Raw genomic sequence first — 24,446 nt, 5'->3', positions numbered from 1 at the left:
TGACATGGTCACAACGCAGATCAGAGTAATGGTTGAACTGTGAAAGCATTCACTTGAGCACGAACAACTGCTACAATTCAGCACTGCATTGATAATGACCTGACACAGGTCGAAACCTGATCTGCGTTGTTACTATGTCATATTAAAGCAACTTAATTCCACGACTGATTGCTGCTCTATCTAACCCAAGATTAATTTATGTCTTGATTAAACTTCCATAGGGACATGGTACAACGATGTGCACCGAGAATTAATAACTACACACACACAAACACACATACACACACACACATACATACAGCTTATGAACTATCAAATAGAGAACCACTGCTTTGTTGGCTAATGAACAGTCAGTGCAAAGAGCATTTCATGAATTCCACTTGTTGTTACAAATCAACTTCTCGTACGTTAAATCCACATGACTAAAAACATAAAATCTTAAATTATCATAAAATATTACACGTAAAATAATAAACACACAGAAAGGACAAATTCTGTAAACATCCTGTTCAACACCGAACGTTTCGGACAAGAAATGGTAACTGAAAAACGAGAGCATTACGTTGCTCTCTTTATATGACTTGTTCATGAATGACTGCAGAAAAATTTTATCTCCAGTATTTACTTCACAGTTCAACATAATTCTTGAGCGATTTGGTCTGGTACACTTGCTCAGTCCTTACATTTTGTGTGTGTGTGTGTGTGTGTGTGTGTGTGTGTGTGTGTGTGTGCGTATGGGTGTTTCTGTTCGCACAGGTGCTCGTTCGTTGTGCCAGCGTCCCATTGTATAGCGATGTGTACACTGAAGTACACTGCGAATGGTTGGGGGGGGTTTCAGATGGTATGACGGATTACCGCAACACACGCCGCGCACGCGGCTCGTTGGCGAATACCTGAGAAACGATTACTTCTATTGATGTGGCCTAAATTGCGAAAAGCGGATGAAAGCCGCGTCTCTTTTATTTCCTGCCCAGTGCCGAAATAAAAGGAGTCAGTGAGCAATGAGGAGTGTTAGCAGCGTGTGTAATTTATGGTCGCAATTACTGCCTGAAATATGAAGCCTTCCCAAAGAAAATTATCGCTATTTGGCGGGATGCACCTCTCCAGCTGGCGTCATCATTTACCGTACCTGCGAGAATTCATATTTCAACGTATTTTTAACTGCATCTGCCTCGATTATAATCCTGCTAGCAATCTCCTTCCGAACAGACGTCAATTCTGTTGCATACTGCATATGACGCCACATAGAGATTTGTACCCAGGTTAAAAGCAGTGGATTTATTTTGTTATGTTGAAAATATCCGAAGATCTATAGACCTACTACTATCCGAAAAGTTTTCTATCCAAGAATGAATGCACTGGCCTGAGCATCTGCTGTGTTTTGAAGTCCGTTAATGTTTAGGTCGTGATCGGAATGTCTGCTGAGCAAATTTTATTTGTAATATTATTCATTCGTGAGAAGCTACAGTTAAGTTTCACGAAATTTGTAATACTTAATTCCCTTGAATTTCTCGTAAAACTAAAACATCTACCTACTACGCCTAGAGGTTAAACTAGTCTCATTTGAAGTGAGCTGCCCAATTTTTAATATTCCTCTTAGAAAGAGTACCAAAATTTTTACAGAACTGTTGTATAAAGCCATAACAGATCCAGTGGAAACAGAGGATATACCATTGCCCAAAAATACTTAAAGCAGACCTATTTCGAATTTCAACAGTCTCTCTACAGGCAAATGGGTTGGCAAAGTGGCCCTTTCTAAGCATGAAAAGTTTGTGCACAAAATCTGAACCATCATACAATTTCAGAAAAGAAATTAACCCCTCCAAGGACGGGGTTATTTATGACAAATGATATGAAAGGAAATCATTGTCTTAGGAGTATATGAAGACAAGTTCAGACCAGTGAGTAATGAGGAGTGTTAGCAGCGTGTGTAATTTATGGTCGCAATTACTGCCTGAAATATGAAGCCTTCCTAAAGATAATTTTCGCTATTTGGCGGGATGCACCTCTCCAGCTGGCGTCATCATTTACCGTACCTGCGAGAATTCATATTTCAACGTATTTTTAACTGCATCTGCCTCGATTATAATCCTCCTACCATTCTCCTTCCGAACAGACGTGAGTTCTGTTGCATACTGCATATGACGCCACATAGAGATTTGTATCCAGGTTAAAAGCAGTGGATTTATTTTGTTATTTTGAAAATATCCGACGATCTATAGACCTACTACTATCCGAAAAGTTTTCTATCCAAGAATGAATGCACTGGCCTGTGCATCTGCTGTGTTTTGAAGTCCGTTAATGTTTAGGTCGTGATCGGAATGTCTGCTGAGCAAATTTTATTTGTAATATTATTCATTCGTGAGAAGCCACAGTTAAGTTTCACGAAATTTGTAATACTTAATTCCCTTGAATTTCTCGAAAAACTAAAACATCCACCTACTACGCCTAGAGGTTAAACTAGTCTCATTTGAAGTGAGCTGCCCAATTTTTAATATTCCTCTTAGAAAGAGTACCAAAATTTTTACAGAACTGTTATAAAGCCATAACAGATCCAGTGGAAACAGAGGATATACCATTGCCCAAAAATACTTAAAGCAGACCTATTTCGAATTTCAACAGTCTCTCTACAGGCAAATGGGTTGGCAAAGTGGCCCTTTCTAAGCATGAAAAGTTTGTGCACAAAATCTGAACCATCATACAATTTCAGAAAAGAAATTAACCCCTCCAAGGACGGGGTTATTTATGACAAATGATATGAAAGGAAATCATTGTCTTAGGAGTATATGAAGACAAGTTCAGACCAGTGAGTAATGAGGAGTGTTAGCAGCGTGTGTAATTTATGGTCGCAATTACTGCCTGAAATATGAAGCCTTCCTAAAGATAATTTTCGCTATTTGGCGGGATGCACCTCTCCAGCTGGCGTCATCATTTACCGTACCTGCGAGAATTCATATTTCAACGTATTTTTAACTGCATCTGCCTCGATTATAATCCTCCTACCATTCTCCTTCCGAACAGACGTGAGTTCTGTTGCATACTGCATATGACGCCACATAGAGATTTGTATCCAGGTTAAAAGCAGTGGATTTATTTTGTTATTTTGAAAATATCCGACGATCTATAGACCTACTACTATCCGAAAAGTTTTCTATCCAAGAATGAATGCACTGGCCTGAGCATCTGCTGTGTTTTGAAGTCCGTTAATGTTTAGGTCGTGATCGGAATGTCTGCTGAGCAAATTTTATTTGTAATATTATTCATTCGTGAGAAGCCACAGTTAAGTTTCACGAAATTTGTAATACTTAATTCCCTTGAATTTCTCGAAAAACTAAAACATCTACCTACTACGCCTAGAGGTTAAACTAGTCTCATTTGAAGTGAGCTGCCCAATTTTTAATATTCCTCTTAGAAAGAGAACCAAAATTTTTACAGAACTGTTGTATAAAGCCATAACAGATCCAGTGGAAACAGAGGATATACCATTGCCCAAAAATACTTAAAGCAGACCTATTTCGAATTTCAACAGTCACTCTACAGGCAAATGGGTTGGCAAAGTGGCCCTTTCTAAGCATGAAAAGTTTGTGCACAAAATCTGAACCATCATACAATTTCAGAAAAGAAATTAACCCCTCCAAGGACGGGGTTATTTATGACAAAGGATATGAAAGGAAATCATTGTCTTAGGAGTATATGAAGACAAGTTCAGACCAGTGAGTAATGAGGAGTGTTAGCAGCGTGTGTAATTTATGGTCGCAATTACTGCCTGAAATATGAAGCCTTCCTAAAGATAATTTTCGCTATTTGGCGGGATGCACCTCTCCAGCTGGCGTCATCATTTACCGTACCTGCGAGAATTCATATTTCAACGTATTTTTAACTGCATCTGCCTCGATTATAATCCTCCTACCATTCTCCTTCCGAACAGACGTGAGTTCTGTTGCATACTGCATATGACGCCACATAGAGATTTGTATCCAGGTTAAAAGCAGTGGATTTATTTTGTTATTTTGAAAATATCCGACGATCTATAGACCTACTACTATCCGAAAAGTTTTCTATCCAAGAATGAATGCACTGGCCTGTGCATCTGCTGTGTTTTGAAGTCCGTTAATGTTTAGGTCGTGATCGGAATGTCTGCTGAGCAAATTTTATTTGTAATATTATTCATTCGTGAGAAGCCACAGTTAAGTTTCACGAAATTTGTAATACTTAATTCCCTTGAATTTCTCGAAAAACTAAAACATCCACCTACTACGCCTAGAGGTTAAACTAGTCTCATTTGAAGTGAGCTGCCCAATTTTTAATATTCCTCTTAGAAAGAGTACCAAAATTTTTACAGAACTGTTATAAAGCCATAACAGATCCAGTGGAAACAGAGGATATACCATTGCCCAAAAATACTTAAAGCAGACCTATTTCGAATTTCAACAGTCTCTCTACAGGCAAATGGGTTGGCAAAGTGGCCCTTTCTAAGCATGAAAAGTTTGTGCACAAAATCTGAACCATCATACAATTTCAGAAAAGAAATTAACCCCTCCAAGGACGGGGTTATTTATGACAAATGATATGAAAGGAAATCATTGTCTTAGGAGTATATGAAGACAAGTTCAGACCAGTGAGTAATGAGGAGTGTTAGCAGCGTGTGTAATTTATGGTCGCAATTACTGCCTGAAATATGAAGCCTTCCTAAAGATAATTTTCGCTATTTGGCGGGATGCACCTCTCCAGCTGGCGTCATCATTTACCGTACCTGCGAGAATTCATATTTCAACGTATTTTTAACTGCATCTGCCTCGATTATAATCCTCCTACCATTCTCCTTCCGAACAGACGTGAGTTCTGTTGCATACTGCATATGACGCCACATAGAGATTTGTATCCAGGTTAAAAGCAGTGGATTTATTTTGTTATTTTGAAAATATCCGACGATCTATAGACCTACTACTATCCGAAAAGTTTTCTATCCAAGAATGAATGCACTGGCCTGAGCATCTGCTGTGTTTTGAAGTCCGTTAATGTTTAGGTCGTGATCGGAATGTCTGCTGAGCAAATTTTATTTGTAATATTATTCATTCGTGAGAAGCCACAGTTAAGTTTCACGAAATTTGTAATACTTAATTCCCTTGAATTTCTCGAAAAACTAAAACATCTACCTACTACGCCTAGAGGTTAAACTAGTCTCATTTGAAGTGAGCTGCCCAATTTTTAATATTCCTCTTAGAAAGAGAACCAAAATTTTTACAGAACTGTTGTATAAAGCCATAACAGATCCAGTGGAAACAGAGGATATACCATTGCCCAAAAATACTTAAAGCAGACCTATTTCGAATTTCAACAGTCTCTCTACAGGCAAATGGGTTGGCAAAGTGGCCCTTTCTAAGCATGAAAAGTTTGTGCACAAAATCTGAACCATCATACAATTTCAGAAAAGAAATTAACCCCTCCAAGGACGGGGTTATTTATGACAAAGGATATGAAAGGAAATCATTGTCTTAGGAGTATATGAAGACAAGTTCAGACCAGTGAGTAATGAGGAGTGTTAGCAGCGTGTGTAATTTATGGTCGCAATTACTGCCTGAAATATGAAGCCTTCCTAAAGATAATTTTCGCTATTTGGCGGGATGCACCTCTCCAGCTGGCGTCATCATTTACCGTACCTGCGAGAATTCATATTTCAACGTATTTTTAACTGCATCTGCCTCGATTATAATCCTCCTACCATTCTCCTTCCGAACAGACGTGAGTTCTGTTGCATACTGCATATGACGCCACATAGAGATTTGTATCCAGGTTAAAAGCAGTGGATTTATTTTGTTATTTTGAAAATATCCGACGATCTATAGACCTACTACTATCCGAAAAGTTTTCTATCCAAGAATGAATGCACTGGCCTGTGCATCTGCTGTGTTTTGAAGTCCGTTAATGTTTAGGTCGTGATCGGAATGTCTGCTGAGCAAATTTTATTTGTAATATTATTCATTCGTGAGAAGCCACAGTTAAGTTTCACGAAATTTGTAATACTTAATTCCCTTGAATTTCTCGAAAAACTAAAACATCCACCTACTACGCCTAGAGGTTAAACTAGTCTCATTTGAAGTGAGCTGCCCAATTTTTAATATTCCTCTTAGAAAGAGTACCAAAATTTTTACAGAACTGTTATAAAGCCATAACAGATCCAGTGGAAACAGAGGATATACCATTGCCCAAAAATACTTAAAGCAGACCTATTTCGAATTTCAACAGTCTCTCTACAGGCAAATGGGTTGGCAAAGTGGCCCTTTCTAAGCATGAAAAGTTTGTGCACAAAATCTGAACCATCATACAATTTCAGAAAAGAAATTAACCCCTCCAAGGACGGGGTTATTTATGACAAATGATATGAAAGGAAATCATTGTCTTAGGAGTATATGAAGACAAGTTCAGACCAGTGAGTAATGAGGAGTGTTAGCAGCGTGTGTAATTTATGGTCGCAATTACTGCCTGAAATATGAAGCCTTCCTAAAGATAATTTTCGCTATTTGGCGGGATGCACCTCTCCAGCTGGCGTCATCATTTACCGTACCTGCGAGAATTCATATTTCAACGTATTTTTAACTGCATCTGCCTCGATTATAATCCTCCTACCATTCTCCTTCCGAACAGACGTGAGTTCTGTTGCATACTGCATATGACGCCACATAGAGATTTGTATCCAGGTTAAAAGCAGTGGATTTATTTTGTTATTTTGAAAATATCCGACGATCTATAGACCTACTACTATCCGAAAAGTTTTCTATCCAAGAATGAATGCACTGGCCTGAGCATCTGCTGTGTTTTGAAGTCCGTTAATGTTTAGGTCGTGATCGGAATGTCTGCTGAGCAAATTTTATTTGTAATATTATTCATTCGTGAGAAGCCACAGTTAAGTTTCACGAAATTTGTAATACTTAATTCCCTTGAATTTCTCGAAAAACTAAAACATCTACCTACTACGCCTAGAGGTTAAACTAGTCTCATTTGAAGTGAGCTGCCCAATTTTTAATATTCCTCTTAGAAAGAGAACCAAAATTTTTACAGAACTGTTGTATAAAGCCATAACAGATCCAGTGGAAACAGAGGATATACCATTGCCCAAAAATACTTAAAGCAGACCTATTTCGAATTTCAACAGTCTCTCTACAGGCAAATGGGTTGGCAAAGTGGCCCTTTCTAAGCATGAAAAGTTTGTGCACAAAATCTGAACCATCATACAATTTCAGAAAAGAAATTAACCCCTCCAAGGACGGGGTTATTTATGACAAAGGATATGAAAGGAAATCATTGTCTTAGGAGTATATGAAGACAAGTTCAGACCAGTGAGTAATGAGGAGTGTTAGCAGCGTGTGTAATTTATGGTCGCAATTACTGCCTGAAATATGAAGCCTTCCTAAAGATAATTTTCGCTATTTGGCGGGATGCACCTCTCCAGCTGGCGTCATCATTTACCGTACCTGCGAGAATTCATATTTCAACGTATTTTTAACTGCATCTGCCTCGATTATAATCCTCCTACCATTCTCCTTCCGAACAGACGTGAGTTCTGTTGCATACTGCATATGACGCCACATAGAGATTTGTATCCAGGTTAAAAGCAGTGGATTTATTTTGTTATTTTGAAAATATCCGACGATCTATAGACCTACTACTATCCGAAAAGTTTTCTATCCAAGAATGAATGCACTGGCCTGAGCATCTGCTGTGTTTTGAAGTCCGTTAATGTTTAGGTCGTGATCGGAATGTCTGCTGAGCAAATTTTATTTGTAATATTATTCATTCGTGAGAAGCCACAGTTAAGTTTCACGATATTTGTAATACTTAATTCCCTTGAATTTCTCGAAAAACTAAAACATCTACCTACTACGCCTAGAGGTTAAACTAGTCTCATTTGAAGTGAGCTGCCCAATTTTTAATATTCCTCTTAGAAAGAGTACCAAAATTTTTACAGAACTGTTGTATAAAGCCATAACAGATCCAGTGGAAACAGAGGATATACCATTGCCCAAAAATACTTAAAGCAGACCTATTTCGAATTTCAACAGTCTCTCTACAGGCAAATGGGTTGGCAAAGTAGCCCTTTCTAAGCATGAAAAGTTTGTGCACAAAATCTGAACCATCATACAATTTCAGAAAAGAAATTAACCCCTCCAAGGACGGGGTTATTTATGACAAATGATATGAAAGGAAATCATTGTCTTAGGAGTATATGAAGACAAAATGAATTACTGGCACTACAACCCTCCTCAGTGTGCATGTTATCACTGAACAAAGTCCTTGAGGTTGTTGCAATTTTTCCGCCAGTGTATACAGATAAAGAGCCCCTAAGTTCTAAAATACAAGACAGCACCTGGTGAGTGGACGATATACTCTGCTTGTGGGCAGATACCACAGGACAGTTATATTCTTTAACATTTAAATTCACACGTCAGTAAAATCAAACCCACAACGGAATTCGGAGGAGAGTGAATCAGTGTCTTAGGCCTTACCACTATCGTCAGCAAGCAAAATCTTTTCTTTAAGAGGTACATCAAAGCAAATTATACAGATAGTAATACCTGCCGATTCCCAGCATCATATAACACACAAACATCCAACCTTCCACTCTATGGTGCACAACACGAACCAAATCATATTTTGGAAATGAACTAAAAATAAGTAGAGAAACTGCACACAGCAATGATTACAGTTGTATCCTAAACGTTAAAATACTTAGAAGCAAAAACAGACAGAAGTTGCAGTAGTCTTGTATCCTCCTCACATGACACTAAATCACACTGAAAACGAATGGCCCGCAACTTATATGTAGGCATTACTTCACAGGTACTTGTAGGCTAACTAAAATCGAGGAAATGTGCACCATCTTTCTACACTATAAATTCTGTGGCCCACATTTTGTTAAACAGGGAAGATAGGATTCCACCGTAGAATTTATAGGATTTCGGGCAATTTGCGTAGTAAACTATATAGGTCTACAACTTCTAGGCTGATTGGACATGAAAGAAGCTGAGGCTAAAAACAAAAAAACCCACCTTTGCTGAACATACTCTGAAATAACGTCAGACGTATGGTATTAAATGTGCTGTTCACCATAGCGAAAATAATGGCTGGACACTATTTGAATTTATCACTATCAAAAAATCTGGATCTTGACTTAATCTTTGATGATAAAAAAAATCCATTTTCCAACCTTGCTAATGTAGCAGCGGGTAGTTTACATTTGAAACTTCTTGGCAGATTAAAACTGTGTGCCCGACCGAGACTCGAACTCGGGACCTTAGCCTTTCGCGGGCAGGTGCTCTACTGGCAGAAGTAAAGCTGTGAGTACCGGGTGTGAGTCTTGCTTCGGTAGCTCAGTTGGTAAAGCACTTGCCAGCGAAAGGCAAAGGTCCCGAATTCGAGTCTCGGTCGGGCACACAGTTTCAATCTGGCAGGAAGTTTCATATCAGCGCACACTCCGCTGCAGAGTGAAAATCTCATTCTAGTTTACATTTGTTTCACCATAGAATAAATTGCTTATTGAAGATGGTACAACTGTTTCCCTCCTCCCACAAAGCATTAACTCGTTCCTCTCACGTCTTCTTCCCCACCCCCTTCTTTGCCTGTTTAAAACCTTCACCCGTAAGTTTATCCATACAACAAAGTGCTCTGTGCCAGTATTCAGTTGTTGTATTCCTTTGAGCTTCGTATTCTTATACTTCTTCTGGTTGACTGTAATATAAGGTTTATTATTTCACACCAACTTTATATCTATCCCAGCATATTCACAAATAGGATTAACCAACAGTTTACCATTTTGTCTGTAGTTCAGGGATCGTAACCAATATCTGTATAACATATTAGTGCAATATGTTACCATAGTTCAGTCAGTGAGTTTAAGAATTTGCACTCTTTTTTTCGAGTCCTAAATATTCAGTAACCAACTGGTGAATAGTTTTTGTCTTCTGTCGGTATACACACACATCAAAAAAGGTTTTGCATTACCTCGGCTCCGAGAGTTCCGGAACCTGTACAGAAAATTATAATAGAGATCTACATCAACATTATTTCCGCCCTTTCTTTGCCCATGAACAACACACATTGCATGATGTACCACCAAACGGCGAGACCTTCATATGAGGTGGTTGTCCAGATTGCTGTACACACCAGTGCCACCGGCTTTATTCCATCAAAATCGGATGACGAGAAGAAAAAGATTTCGTAATTTAACCTGCGCATTACCAAGCGTGGAGGGGTAATTTAACTCCAACTTTTGAAAATACTATAACTTAGGCAGTTATTTTATACTTTAAAATTTGGAAAAATAAGTTTCTTGTTTTTAATGAGTTCTTCTTCCAGGTTCCATTAACGTCTTAAATTTTTCAGTTAATCGTAACACAATAATTTAACTGATAGAAGTAGGTGTCACTTTCCCCATTGAAACCGATATTTATGAGTTTCAAGTACATCACATTAGTTTAAAAATAGGCTATGAGTAAAAGTCAGCAACGGTTAACAAATTCTGCGTTCTTTATTTTCTTTTACAGTAGGCATAAAGTACCCATTGCTCCGTTGGTAATATACGATACTGAATGTGCGCTGATATTGCTAAGAGTATGCCAGAAGAAAATTTCAGTTCATAGATCCTACTTACACATCAGTTTCTCCTCAAAATGTATGTTGTTAATGTAAGTCAACAACAATTAGTGGGATCGTTCTTTTTTCAGTTTTATTGAAGATGGGTACAATGTAAATTCCTCCCCCCCCCCCCCCCACCCCCCCACACACACACAAATACATACTCTTTGTAAATGTGCATAATGGAAAATTCGTCGGTATTGTTGGGGTTAAAGTTTCATCCAGACTAATGTCATAAATGCGAAAGTAACTCTGCTTCGATGAAATTTAACATGCAGATAGTCTGAATTCTGAGGAAGAATTTAAGCTACATAACCTACTTTAGAAATTTAGAAAACTCGTCCCCTATGGAGGTGAAGCAGATGATGCAACTTTTTTTTAAATTAGTGAACATAAACCATGTTAAACATTAGTTAACTTATAGCATAATGTACACATTGTATAATGCACAGCTACTTTACTGGAATGGTACACAATGTGCACTCCAGCCCATGTCATTATGTACACACTGCTCGGAAGCGACGCTTTTCACCCCACCGAATCGTGCATTGGAGCAATTTGGGAGGGCCGCACATGGCAGGCTACGCTTACCCGAAAAGGCAGCCACGTGAGGGCAGCTGACTTTACTGCACGCACAACAGCTTACTTATCGTCCCTCGTCATGGAAAAACTACTGATATGCGAACATAGCTACAGGTGACAGCTAGTATAGAATTAATATTATTGTGGAACAATGATGCTGTTATTTCAGTTTTTAATATTTCTGTGTTCCTCCAAGTGTCGACGAAATACCCATAAATATTAACGACAATGTGAGCCTGTGCTCTGCAGAAATACTTTATCTCAACAGTCAGTTTTTGCCAATGGATCACCATACACTAGCTTCAATACTGTTCCACGCTATGATATAATGACGGTTATTTAGGTTATGTGAACTACACTACTGCCGTAGTTGGTAAGCATTTTCTTGAACTGCAGATTCTGTTGCTCTGTAATCCGAAAACAGCTGTTCCATTCCACATGGCGAATTTAGGGAGAGGACTGTAGGTTATGAACTGTCTCCTATGAACTGAGACAAGTGACAATTTCATTGGAGTATTTTATAAACATACATAGAATGGCATAGGTAATTAGGGTGGATAACACAGTCAATAATGTGGAAGCTGTAGGTACAAGTGAAGGTATGACTATTGAGGAAACTGTAGTAATTGAATGTAAGAAAAATCCTTCGTAGAAATATAAATGGGTGATAGCGTAAACTGTAGATACTGAACTCAGTGTGTAGATACGGGCCAACAAGTTCAGAAACTCTGGATTAAGTCAAGGAATGATTTGAATGAAGCGAAAATAAATGTAAGTAAAATTGTAAGATGGGAAAATAAAATCGGAGCATTTAGTCAAATTTAGGCGTTGATTCAATAGTTAGGGAGATCGGAAGACATAAAACTACAATGGAGACACAAGGAACAAAAAACGACGCACAATACAAAGAAACGTTCAGTGGGCAAGTAGAAGGTTTCGAAATGTTAAACCTAAATCTGCCGATTACTTGGCTGCTCAATTGACCGAAGTGAGGAAAGAAGTAACGAGAAAGATTGTAAATTTTTTCAAAACACGAACATGATGAAGTTCAAGGAATGGAAAGCAAAGCAAAGGAAAAACATAATTAACTACAACAACACACCCACGTACATTATACAATCGGATCGAGTAGACGAGGATACAAATAGCGTGCAGCATAATGTCCACTGCTGGCACACGAAAATTGCAACACAAGAAAGGATAACGAACGATGAGATCGTCCTTATTGTTTAAGTGACGTCACTTTTATGATGTAACCACGGCATGAATGTTCGTCACTTTTTAGTGAAACCGAAAGGTGTGTCCACTTTGATCAAAATTCAAATTTTGTGGCTTAGCTAGTTTTTTTTGCTGTCCCCGTTGTCTCCTCTGAGGTATGGGTATTTCCATGATTTTTATGATAAGCAACATCCCATTTAACTCACGTGTATTTTGAAACCTCATTTAACCCAATCATACGTCTTCGTTATAATTTACACTCGAAGATTTTCACTCACTAGCACTGGCGATGAATTGCATGTCTGGAAATCGATAGGTCGCGAGATCGAATCTCGCTCGGACCGCGGAAATTTCATCCTTGGTTTTAATTTAACCTTCACCTCTCAAAGATGTAAGGAGTTCATATTTAACTATAGGTTCACTTTCCTTAATTGGAATATTGGGTTACATTAGGTTCATGCAAACATCCCAGGTAGCGTGCAATTGAAATACTTGCACCAGGTCATTGAGGAGAAGCAATTATCATTTTGTATGTACACACATCTAAGTTCTTACGTAACCCTAGCGGCATGAGTCCCACTGGAACCACGAGTCGTACTGGAACCTGTCCGGTTTTTTATAGAATATTTCTATTTCATTTATACATGTAGTGATCGATAACCACCAGTATCGGAGATTCTCTATGGTTCATTTGACTTGAGTACATCACAATATATACGGCGTGAGTTTTAGTAAATCTGTCTCGTGGCACATGAGACCATTTCGTGATTTAAAGCACGTGACGCAGCTGTAGGTTCCTGCATGACAGCGTGATGTTGTCGGTGGGCTGGTCACTGTACATGGCGCTGAATATGGCCCTCCTGAAGCAATGGACTTCATAGTGCCATGGCTGTCATTTGTTTCCGACCAATGCAAGTTGCTCAACGGCGGAGGTATAAACTACAGTCTTGATAGACCACAATCCTCCCGGTGTCAAACTCTGACTTACGCTGATAGACAGGCCTCTTCTCTACACGAGGTGTAAAACGATCATCTTAAAACATTAAAATGTGATTTCTGAGTGACAAAAACACTGCATAATCTTGTCTTATGTGCAGAATGTAGATACATTTACACCAAGCTACTTCGTGAGGTTCTCTTGAAATTTCATTCTTATGCGTATCCAGCCATGTATGAGGGCCCTTCAGTAAGTATCGAAACCTTTTTTTCTGAAAGTAGAATGGCTTCATTGCGGATTCAAATGCAGCATATTATTCCCCACATCTATGGCTACAAAATCATATTTTCTCACGTAACTTCCATCCAGTGCCACGGTCTTACGACACTATCATGGGAGGACAATGTGATACCACCCTTGTGGTCACCGTGGCAAAGTGTTTCTACAACAGTAACCTCCTTATCATCCACCTGCTGGTTTCCGCGGAGTGTAACCTTCATTGGGCCAAACAGGTGGAAACCGGAAGAGGCGAGATCGGTGTGGTAAGGTGGAAAAATAAGAACAGCCAAATAAAGTTTTGTGAGCTCCTATCGTGTGCACAGGTTTGTGTGAGGTCCAAAATGGTTCAAATGGCTCTGAGCACTATGGCACTCAACTGCTGAGGTCATTAGTCCCCTAGAACTTAGAACTAGTTAAACCTAACTAACCTAAGGACATCACACACATCCATGCCCGAGGCAGGATTCGAACCTGCGACCGTAGCGGTCTCGTGGTTCCAGACTGCAGCGCCAGATCCGCGCGGCCACTTCGGCCGGCTGTGTGAGGTCAGAAGTTGTTGTTGAGGAGGAGAAGTTCGTTTGCATTTCGGGGCGAAGAGCACACTGAAGTCGTTTCCTTAGTTTTTTAAGACTAGCGCAATATACTTCAGATCTGATCGGCTGCACAATGAGGGAGGACATCAAACAGAATAACCCAGAAGACCGTAGCCATGACTTTATCAGTTGAGGGTGCGGCTTTGACCCTTTTTGGTTGTAGAGGAGGAGGTATACCACCACTCCATGGACTGCCGTTTTATTTGCTGTTCGAAATGATGAAACCCATGTTACATAGCCTGTGACGATGTTGGACAGAAGATTGTCACTATCGTCCTCGTAACGCACAAGCAATTCCGCACAGATGGTCCTTCGTTGCTAATTACGATCTTCTGTTAGGTGGCGAGGAACGCAGCGGGCACACACCTTTCAGTATCCCAGTTGGTGGACGAGTGTGTCGGCACTACCAACAGACACCTCCAGTTGGGCAACGAGGTGTGTGACTGTGGTCCGTCGATGACCTCGAATGAGAGTGTCGGCACGTTCTAGCATAGCAGGAGTCACAGCTGTGTGCGACCTGTCGGCCTGCGGGAGATCTGACAGGTTTGCGTGACCTTGCTGCGATGATGAGAGATGCCTCACGCACCGTTCTTTTGAATGTCTCTGTAGACATTCAGAAAGATACTCAGTGACAACTGTCGGTTTTGAATACACCTCCGTTGTTGTTGTTGTTGTGGTCTTCAGTCCTGAGACTGGTTTGATGCAGCTCTCCATGATACTCTATTCTGTGCAAGCTTCTTCATCTTCCAGTACCTACTGCAACCTACATCCTTCTGATCTGCTTGGTGTATTCATCTCTTGGTCTCCCTCTACGATTTTTACCCTCCACGCTGCCCTCCAATACTAAACTGGTGATCCCTTGATGCCTCAAAACATGTCCTACCAACCGATCCCTTCTTCTAGTCAAGTTGTGCCACAAATTTCTCTTCTCCGCAATCCTATTCAATACCTCCTCATTAGTTACGTGATCTACCCACCTTATCTTCAGCATTCTTCTGTAGCACCACATTTCGAAAGCTTCTATTCTCTTCTTGTCCAAACTAGTTATCGTCCATGTTTCACTTGCATTCATGGCTACACTCCACACAAATACTTTCAGAAACGACTTCCTGACACTTAAATCTATACTCGATGTTAACAAATTTCTCTTCTTCAGAAACGTAAGTATTCCTTCACGTGTTCCAACATTTCTACGGATTCCAAACTGATCTTCCCCTAGGTCCGCTTCTACCAGTTTTTCCATTCGTCTGTAAAGAATTCGCATTAGTATTTTGCAGCTGTGACTTATTAAACTGATAGTGCGGTAATTTTCACATCTGTCAACACCTGCTTTATTTGGGATTGGAATTATTATATTCTTCTTGAAGTCTGAGGGTATTTCGCCTGTCTCATACATCTTGCTCACCAGATGGTAGAGTTTTGTCACGACTGGCTCTCCCAAGGCCATCAGTAGTTCTAATGGAATGTTGTCTACTCCCGGGGCCTTGTTTCCACTCAGGTCTTTCAGTGCTCTGTCAAACTCTTCACGCAGTATCTTATCTCCCATGTCGTCTTCATCTACATCCCCTTCCATTTCCATAATATTGTCCTCAAGTACATCGCCCTTGTATAAACCCTCTATATACTCCTTCCACTTTCCTGCCTTCCCTTCTTTGCTTTGAACTGGGTTGCCATCTGAGCTCTTGATATTCATGCAAGTGGTTCTCTTTTCTCCAAAGGTCTCTTTAATTTTTCTGTAGGCAGTATCTATCTTACCCCTAGTGAGACAAGCCTCTACATCCTTACATTTGTCCTCTAGCCATCGCTGCTTAGCTAATTTGCACTTCCTGTCGATCTCATTTTTGAGACGTTTGTATTCATTTTTGCCTGCTTCATTTACTGCATTTTTATATTTTCTCCTTTCATCAATTAAATTCAATATTTCTTCTGTTATCCAAGGATTTCTATTAGCCCTCGCCTTTTTACCTACTTGATCGTCTGCTGCCTTCACTACTTCATCTCTCAGAGCTACACCTCCGTTACAGATTTTAAAAAAAATGTTTCAAATGGCTCTGAGCACTATGGAACTTAATATCTGAGGTCATCACGCCCCTAGAACTTAGAACTACTTATGGCTAACTAGCCTAAGGACATCACACACATCCATGCCCGAGGCAGGATTTGAACCTGCGACCAGTTTCAGACTGTAGTGCCTAGAACCGCTCGGCCACAACGGCCGCCGTTACAGACTTCATTTGGAAAGCTAAGTACAGCGCCGCCATGAATAGGCACTCCGAAAAACTATAAGGGCTGAAGCAAGAACTTTCCACGATGTCCCACAACAGATTTCGCATTTTTTCAACAATAGTTGGTCGAGAAAAAGAGTATTGCGTTACCAGTTTAATGGGCCTCGTAGATATGCCATTCGCTGCAACCTGCCTTCGTGGCGTTGTAGTTTCAGTGGCCAGTAGTATCGCTCCAAGTGTTCCTTTTCGAGAATGCTGGCGATGCAGAGTCACAGCCAGCGGGCTTTCAAATCAGAGTGACGCAGGCACCGTGCAGATGGCAGCAGGGAATCCTGGACGGGACGGACTGCCGCTTGTTTGTAAACATGGGTTTTACTGCCCGGTGCGGACGAGAGGGTTTTATTGGGCCGGCGCCGTCCTCTGGCGCAGCCTGGCGCCGAGACAGGGTGGGCGGGGGGGGGGGGGGTGGAGGTGGGGTGAGGAGGAAGAAGGCGGCGCGGAGGACGTGCGGGAAAAACTGCCGCCTTCCGCCTGAGCCGTCAAGTAGCGAGGCTCTTTCCTTCGAGGGGCTGTGAGCCTCACGCTTCTGCGAAGGCGTAAACGCCTGCCTTCCAACGGGGGCTTCTCCGTGTGAAATGCCCGAAGCCTTACAAAAATATAATTTACTGATGTGAGAGATGTGGCTGAAGATTAAATGGAAATGTAATTCATTTGTATTAATGAATACAGGGTTATTACAAATGATTGAAGCGATTTCACAGCTCTACAATTACTTTATTATTTGAGATATTTTCACAATGCTTTGCACACATATACAAAAACTCAAAAAGTTTTTTTAGGCATTCACAAAAGTTCGATATGTGCCCCTTTAGTGATGTGGCCGACATCAAGCCGATAATCAAGTTCCTCCCACACTCGGCGCAGCATGTCCCCATCAATGAGTTCGAAAGCATCGTTGATGCGAGCTCGCAGTTCTGGCACGTTTCTTGGTAGAGGGGGTTTAAACACTGAATCTTTCACACAACTTCACAGAAAGAATGCGCATGGGGTTAAGTCGGGAGAGCGTGGAGGCCATGACACGAATTGCTGATCATGATCTCCACCACGACCGATCCATCGGTTTTCCAATCTCCTGCTTGAGAAATGCCGAACATCATGACGGAAGTGGAAGTGCGGTGGAGCACCATCCTGTTGAAAGATGAAGTCGGCGCTGTCGGTCTCCAGTTGTGGCATGAGCCAATTTTCCAGCATGTCCAGATACACGTGTCCTGTAACGTTTTTTTCGCAGAAGAAAAAGGGGCCGTAAACTTTAAACCATGAGATTGCACAAAACACGTTAACTTTTGGTGAATTGCGAATTTGGTGCACAAATGCGTGAGGATTCCCTACCGCCCAGATTCGCACATTGTGTCTGTTCACTTCACCATTAACAAAAAATGTTGCTTCATCACTGAAAACAAGTTTCGCACTGAACGCATCCTCTTCCATGAGCTGTTGCAACCGCGCCGAAAATACAAAGCGTTTGTCTGTCATCGGGTGTCAGGGCTTGTAGCAATTGTAAACGATAAGACTTCTGCTTTAGCCTTTTCCGTAAGATTTTCCAAACCGTCGGCTGTGGTACGTTTAGCTGCCTGCTTGCTTTATTCGTCGACTTCCGCGGGCTACGCGTGAAACTTGCCCGCACGCGTTCAACCGTTTCTTCGCTCACTGCAGGCCGACCCGTTGATTTCCCCTTACAGAGGCATCCAGAAGTTTTAAACTGCGCATACCATCGCCGAATGGAGTTAGCAGTTGGTGGATCTTTGTTGAACTTCGTCCTGAAGTGTCGTTGCACTGTTATGACTGACTGATGTGAGTGGATTTCAAGCACGACATACGCTTTCTCGGCTCCTGTCGCCATTTTGTCTCACTGCTCTCTCGAGCGCTCTGGCGGCAGACACCTGAAGTGCGGCTTCAGCCGAACAAAACTTTATGAGTTTTTCTACGTATCTGTAGTGTGTCGTGACCATATGTCAATTAATGGAGCTACAGTGACTTTATGAAATCGCTTCAATCATTTGTAATAGCCCTGTACATACATATTCATTAATAAAAATCAATATATATATATATATATATATATATATATATATATATACGTGTGTGTGTGTGTGTGTGTGTGTGAGTGTGTGTGTTGTGCATGTTTGTACAATATATATATATATATATATATATATATATATATATATATATATATGTGTGTGTGTGTGTGTGTGTGTGTGTGTGTGTGTGTGTACCGGGTGATCAAAAAGTCAGTATAAATTTGAAAACTGAATAAATCACGGAGTAACGTAGATAGAGAGGTACAAATTGTCACACATGCTTGGAATGACATGGGGTTTTATTAGAACCAAAAAACACAAAAGTTCAAAAAATGTCCGACAGATGGTGCTTCATCTGATCAGAATAGCAATAATTAGCATAACAAAGTAAGACAAAGCAAATATGATGTTCTTTGCAGGAAATGCTCAATATGTCCACCATCACTCCTCAACAACAGCTGTAGTCGAGGAATAATGTTGTGAACAGCACTGTAAAGCATGTCCGGAGTTATGGTGAGGCATTGGCGTCGGTTGTTGTCTTTCAGCATCCCTAGAGATGTCAGTCGATCACGATACACTTGCGACTTCAGGTAACCCCAAAGCCAATAATCGCACGGACTGAGGTCTAGGGACCTGGGAGGCCAAGCATGACGTAAGTGGCGGCTGAGCACACGATTATCACCAAACGACGCGCCCAAGAGATCTTTCACGCGACTAGCAATATGGGGTGAAGTGCCATCCTGCATAAACGTTGTACGTTCCAGCTGGTGTTTATCAGCCAGGCTGGGGATGATGCGATTCTGTAACAAATCAGCGTACCTCTCACACGATTGTCATGCGCAGTCACTGACGTTTTGCTGTCCAGCGCCATCTGTCGGACATTTTGTGAACATTGTTTTCTTTTTGGTTCTAATAAAACCCCATGTCATTCCAAGCATTCTATCTACATTATTACGTGGTTTATTAAGTTTTCAAATTTATACTGACTTTTGGATCACCCGGTATATAATCTTCATTATACAAAACAACTAAATTTAATTAAATGAAAATTTAATAATTATTTATTATTATTATTATTATTTTATTTACATTTAATCTTCAGCTAGTAAAAAAAATCATGTGATGTGATGCTTGCCATACTATAAATAAATAAAACATCAAGAATACGTCTTTCTTCAACAATAAACATGCACAATTTAATACATGAAATGCATTATTATAATGAAACTATAGGGCTCAAAAGATCTTTTTAAGTCTCAAACGCCTGTGCTGTATATATGTAGGCTGAATCAACGATTGAAAACTTCTGCTAAGGCTGGGTTTAGAACCCAGATATCCCGCTCACGAGGCGGATGCTCTAACCAGTAGCCCACGCGGGCACAGTAGCTTCGCGTCTGTCCACAGACTATCCTGAAACACCTCCCTACTCAGTCCAAATTCCCATATACGCCTCAACCAACTTGGTGCTCCCTGTAAACTACGAACAGCGCTGCAGAGGTTCTCCAGCTGTATTGGAAGAGCACTTCAACGTTGAAGAATACGGGGGATCTTGCTTGAAACCCAGACATAAACTGCTTTCCTGATCCTGATCCACGCGATCAACGCGAACAGCGCTGCAGAGGTTCTCCAGCTGTATTGAAAGAGCACTTCAGCGCTGAAGAATATGGGGGATCTTGCTTGAAACCCAGACATAGACTGCTTTCCTGATCCTCATACACGCGATCAACGCGAACAGAAAAATTTAATGGTGGTAGATATTTCTCCTTCCTACAAAAGGCGTAACATGATAGTATTAGCGGAAACGAACATTAAGTTGTAAATTCTGAAAGAGAAGCTCACTGTACAGTCTTTCCTTATATATGGAATGTAGATGAAATTACTCCAACCTATGGTTAGATTTCAGGGAGAATACGTAATTCGAGCGACGGTGAGGTTCTATTCCAGTAAAACTGGAGAGGCGCTGCAGTGCTGTTTCATGTTAAGGGGGATGCCGAGTGGGCTGAGATGTGAATGGTATTGTGGACTGAGGAGGTATGCTAGGATAATCCGTACAGATGTGCAGGGTCATTGTGCGAGGTTAGTGTAGCGGTTAGTGCATCTGCCTAGTGATCAGAAGATGCGGGTTGGAAACCCAGCACGTGCACAAATTTTCATTCCGCATACGGAAATCATTATTTTAAGTAAGGTAAATTTACAGTATTTACAAAGTGCAGACCACAGACATGTACCCAACTGCTGAAAATATTCAACTGATGTCGTTGTTGCCTTCAGGAACACCTCTGGATCGCCAGGAAAAGCTCATTTTCGGCACATGTGTGGGATATGCTAAACAGTTTGTTATTCTGTACCGCATTCAGAGCAAGACGATGTTTTTAATCGCCATTCGTACATTGAGTCAGCTCCTCTCTCACTGTTGCACGCAGGACAGATGTTGATATGATTTTCAAAACTTGGTGATGTAGACATGATGCAGGGTATATTCAGCTGTTGTTGGGTTGTATTGTTCTGCCATATTTCTGTCGCTTGCTCTATTGTTGTTGTTGTTCAGCTGTCGACCAAAAATTCTGTACGTTGTAGCGGTGAATGCCGGGAGCAAAGTCTGACTTTACTGCAAGGAGGAATGTTCTCTTGTACCAGGAGGCAAGGGTCACCAGCTACTTTTGTTCACTCCCGTTTGAGAGCAGATTTTCGCTGTACGAAATAGGGGAAATACATATGTGACAGTAGGTAACCAGAAAGCGGGAGTATTCCTGATTGTAACTGTGATAATGCGCACAGTCTGGTTGAGCTGCATATCGATGAACCTAATATAAGGGCTGTTGATCCAGATAACCTCGCTTTATTCTGGTCGCAGGGTACACCATTACAAGGGCACGTGTTCTTAGTGTTCGAGCTGACGCTTCTCTTGGCGTACCACGAAGTTTCTGTCAGATGTTTCCTGAGTTCGTCTTAGTGTCAGCTTTTAGCCAGTGCTCTTTAAAGCTGAATGTCTTGTCATAAGCGACTGCCAAATAACGTGAACTTCTGCTGTAGCTCAGATGTTTCCCTCAAAAATATACCTTTATTTCCATGTATGCAAGCGTGTTGTTTAGGTGGAAACTGGTGATTTCTCTTTTGGCTGATTTTTGCTGTAACCTTCAGTTGCGGAAGTATTTGCAACAATTTCGATCAGGAAAGACTCAGTAGCTCTTTGTGCGCGCAAGACAAGCCTAGTCGTCACCATATCCAAATTTTCTTGATGATTTTTTAGTCAGAAATGCTACTCATCTATGGAGAAATTAACTTAGCTGGAAATTAATGGCAATAACGTTAGGTTATTTACGATCTGGGTCATGTTGTACAGCGCTGTATTACTTTTAAACAATACCTTGCGTGCAATAAAGGCAACACAATTTCAGCATAGTAATTTTTCTTTTATTGTTTCACGAAATGGACTGTTTCAATCCACTACACGGGTAACCGTCACAGTCGATGTCGCCAGACTTACTGTCCTCACTTCCGTTGCAATGAATCTACACGATAGCTTAAACGGACTGACAGCCAGAAAACTTGCGTGTATCCAATGCAAGCTCGTTTCTAGTTCCATCCTTGTCATGTACACTTATACCAGCAACTGTTACGGATTCCTAAAATGTCTACTTTTCTGTCAGTGGGCACAGCAGCAAATCCTACCAAGCATTTTCTTCGATGTTTGCAGCTGTGAGTGTTTCTTCTGAAACAGTGGACGGATACAAACAAGAACGTGCATTACTCGTCCACCGAAAATCCTCGTTGGCTTACAATGAGGTAGCACCTACTTGTCAGTACGTCCAAATTTATGTTGTATGCAGGGCTTGGTCAGAAATGGAAGTGACGGAAATGTTAACTCCTTGTGCCTAAATGGTTGGGAAAGAATTGTCGGCGAGAAGCGTTCTGGGTGTGAGTTATTTATGTTAATGTAGTTACCAGCCAGAAGTTGGCGTAGCTGAAAGATTGCAAAGTTTTAATCTGTAGGTCGTATCGTCGAGTCTCGATGCAGAAACATGCAGCTCAGTATATTGTATTTACTAATACTGCAAACCTCCGTGGGTTTTGTAACACATGGTGTATGTATGAGTGGCTGCCTGATAAAATTCTTACTCCTACAATCGATTAAGAGGACCTTGCCGTTGACAACTACACCCAGGGATTTCCAAAAAACAATGTATCGTGTTGTGGATTTATTTCATTTCAGTTTGGAATATCAAACCAATAATTCCCATAGTGCTGATACTAAAATGAATCACAATGAGGAATCAGTAAATTATTTATTTTCGAAAAATATGTACAGTGCAAAATTTGTTTAAATCTGAAATACAAAAGGTCAGAATCTACTCCACATGAACTTTCTTTAGACCACGTCCCTCACTACTAGGGGGACTAAAACTGGCTGGCATTGAACAGCGGTGAGAAACGGAGGTCTTAGTACCTGAATGGTATTTTCAAAAAACGCTCTGTGGACAAACAAATGGAACTCAACTCACTTACTGTGAGTGTCTCCCAGTCCGCCGAACCTGAGTGTGTGCATCCCCTACTGAAGTATAGGCAGCAGTTGCTCTGCGCTGCTCATCTGCTCGTTGGGGTGATGGACAAAGTTTAGATACCGTACGTAGTATATCTACGATTCTCCGTCGTGCAGCGGAGGCAACACGGCGTCTTCAAACTTTTAAGGATTAAATTCAATCAGTACAGGACAGAACATACGTCAATATTTCTATTTGCTCACTAGCTGGGAACAGAAATTCGAGTATTCTCCCATAAAGAAGCACTAAATTGTGTGTCAGACTCCACAAAGAGCTAAAGAATCACCACTCGACTAAACAGAATAACAGCAAAATCGCAGACAAACGACTTGACTTCACGCGCTCCAATGTCGAAGTCAACCGCTAGATCCTCCACTGTGCTCTCTACAACAAAGTCTCTTGGTCGATCCTCAGAGGGACCTGTCTTTCATCGATCCTGGAAGAGAAGTGCCCTCGATCTGTAGTTGTGACCTCTCCACTCCTCTCACTTCTGTCCTTATCGACATGCGGCATCTACGTTTAAATTTAGGCAACGTATCCCAGCGTCCATTACAAAAATACACGCACCTTCCACTACAAGGATCATGAATCTGCCATACAATCACTGGAATCTCATACTCCTTTTTTCTGGAAGTTTACATATTCCCTCCTACATCTACATCCTTAGCACTCCAACACTCAAAAGCGTATCTCTCTTTTCGGTGAGAAGTATCCATTGGCACTTTCCATGAGAAGATTCTTCGGAAGTCAGCTCGCGACCATCGTTTGTCACCCAGCGCGTTCCTTCACACTAAAACAATGTATTTTAGCCTTGTTCCAACCCCCAGCCAGGGTACACTATTTTGAAATGTTTCAGTCTCACCCGAGAGCTATCATCCAAGCACCTTGGCCGCACTTTGGAGTTGCTGCGATCTCCAACTTTGTAAACCGCACGCTTCATGCTCTGTTCTCCCTCAGAGCAATAAATGTCCCTCCCTGCGAAGCACGACAACTCTCTTCCCAACCCCTCTTTAGCTGATGGCAACTTCTAACAAATGTGTGGTTCCCTTCGTTCTTCATGTATAGCTCAGCTCAAATTAAGAGCAAGACATATAGTACTACAGAAATTGTTTTTCGATGTGCTAGCCATTATCAGCCAGTGAAATGATTAATAATCCGTTTGTGCATCGTAAACAGCCATCTAATGTAAATAAAAATCTAAAAGAACAATAATCTTGCTGCCTTACAGTATTTTCTTGAAAGGAATGAAAAGGAAAGACAATGGAATGTTTTGGAGTTGTGAACAAATTTCCAGGAAGCCTCTGTGAAGCTTTTTCGTATTTTACAGCTAATAATATACAAGTGATGGGGTGTTAGTC

Source organism: Schistocerca americana, chromosome 6 (assembly GCF_021461395.2).
Source record: "Schistocerca americana isolate TAMUIC-IGC-003095 chromosome 6, iqSchAmer2.1, whole genome shotgun sequence".
NCBI lineage: Eukaryota > Metazoa > Arthropoda > Insecta > Orthoptera > Acrididae > Schistocerca > Schistocerca americana.
Note: the sequence above shows the minus strand (reverse complement) of the source record.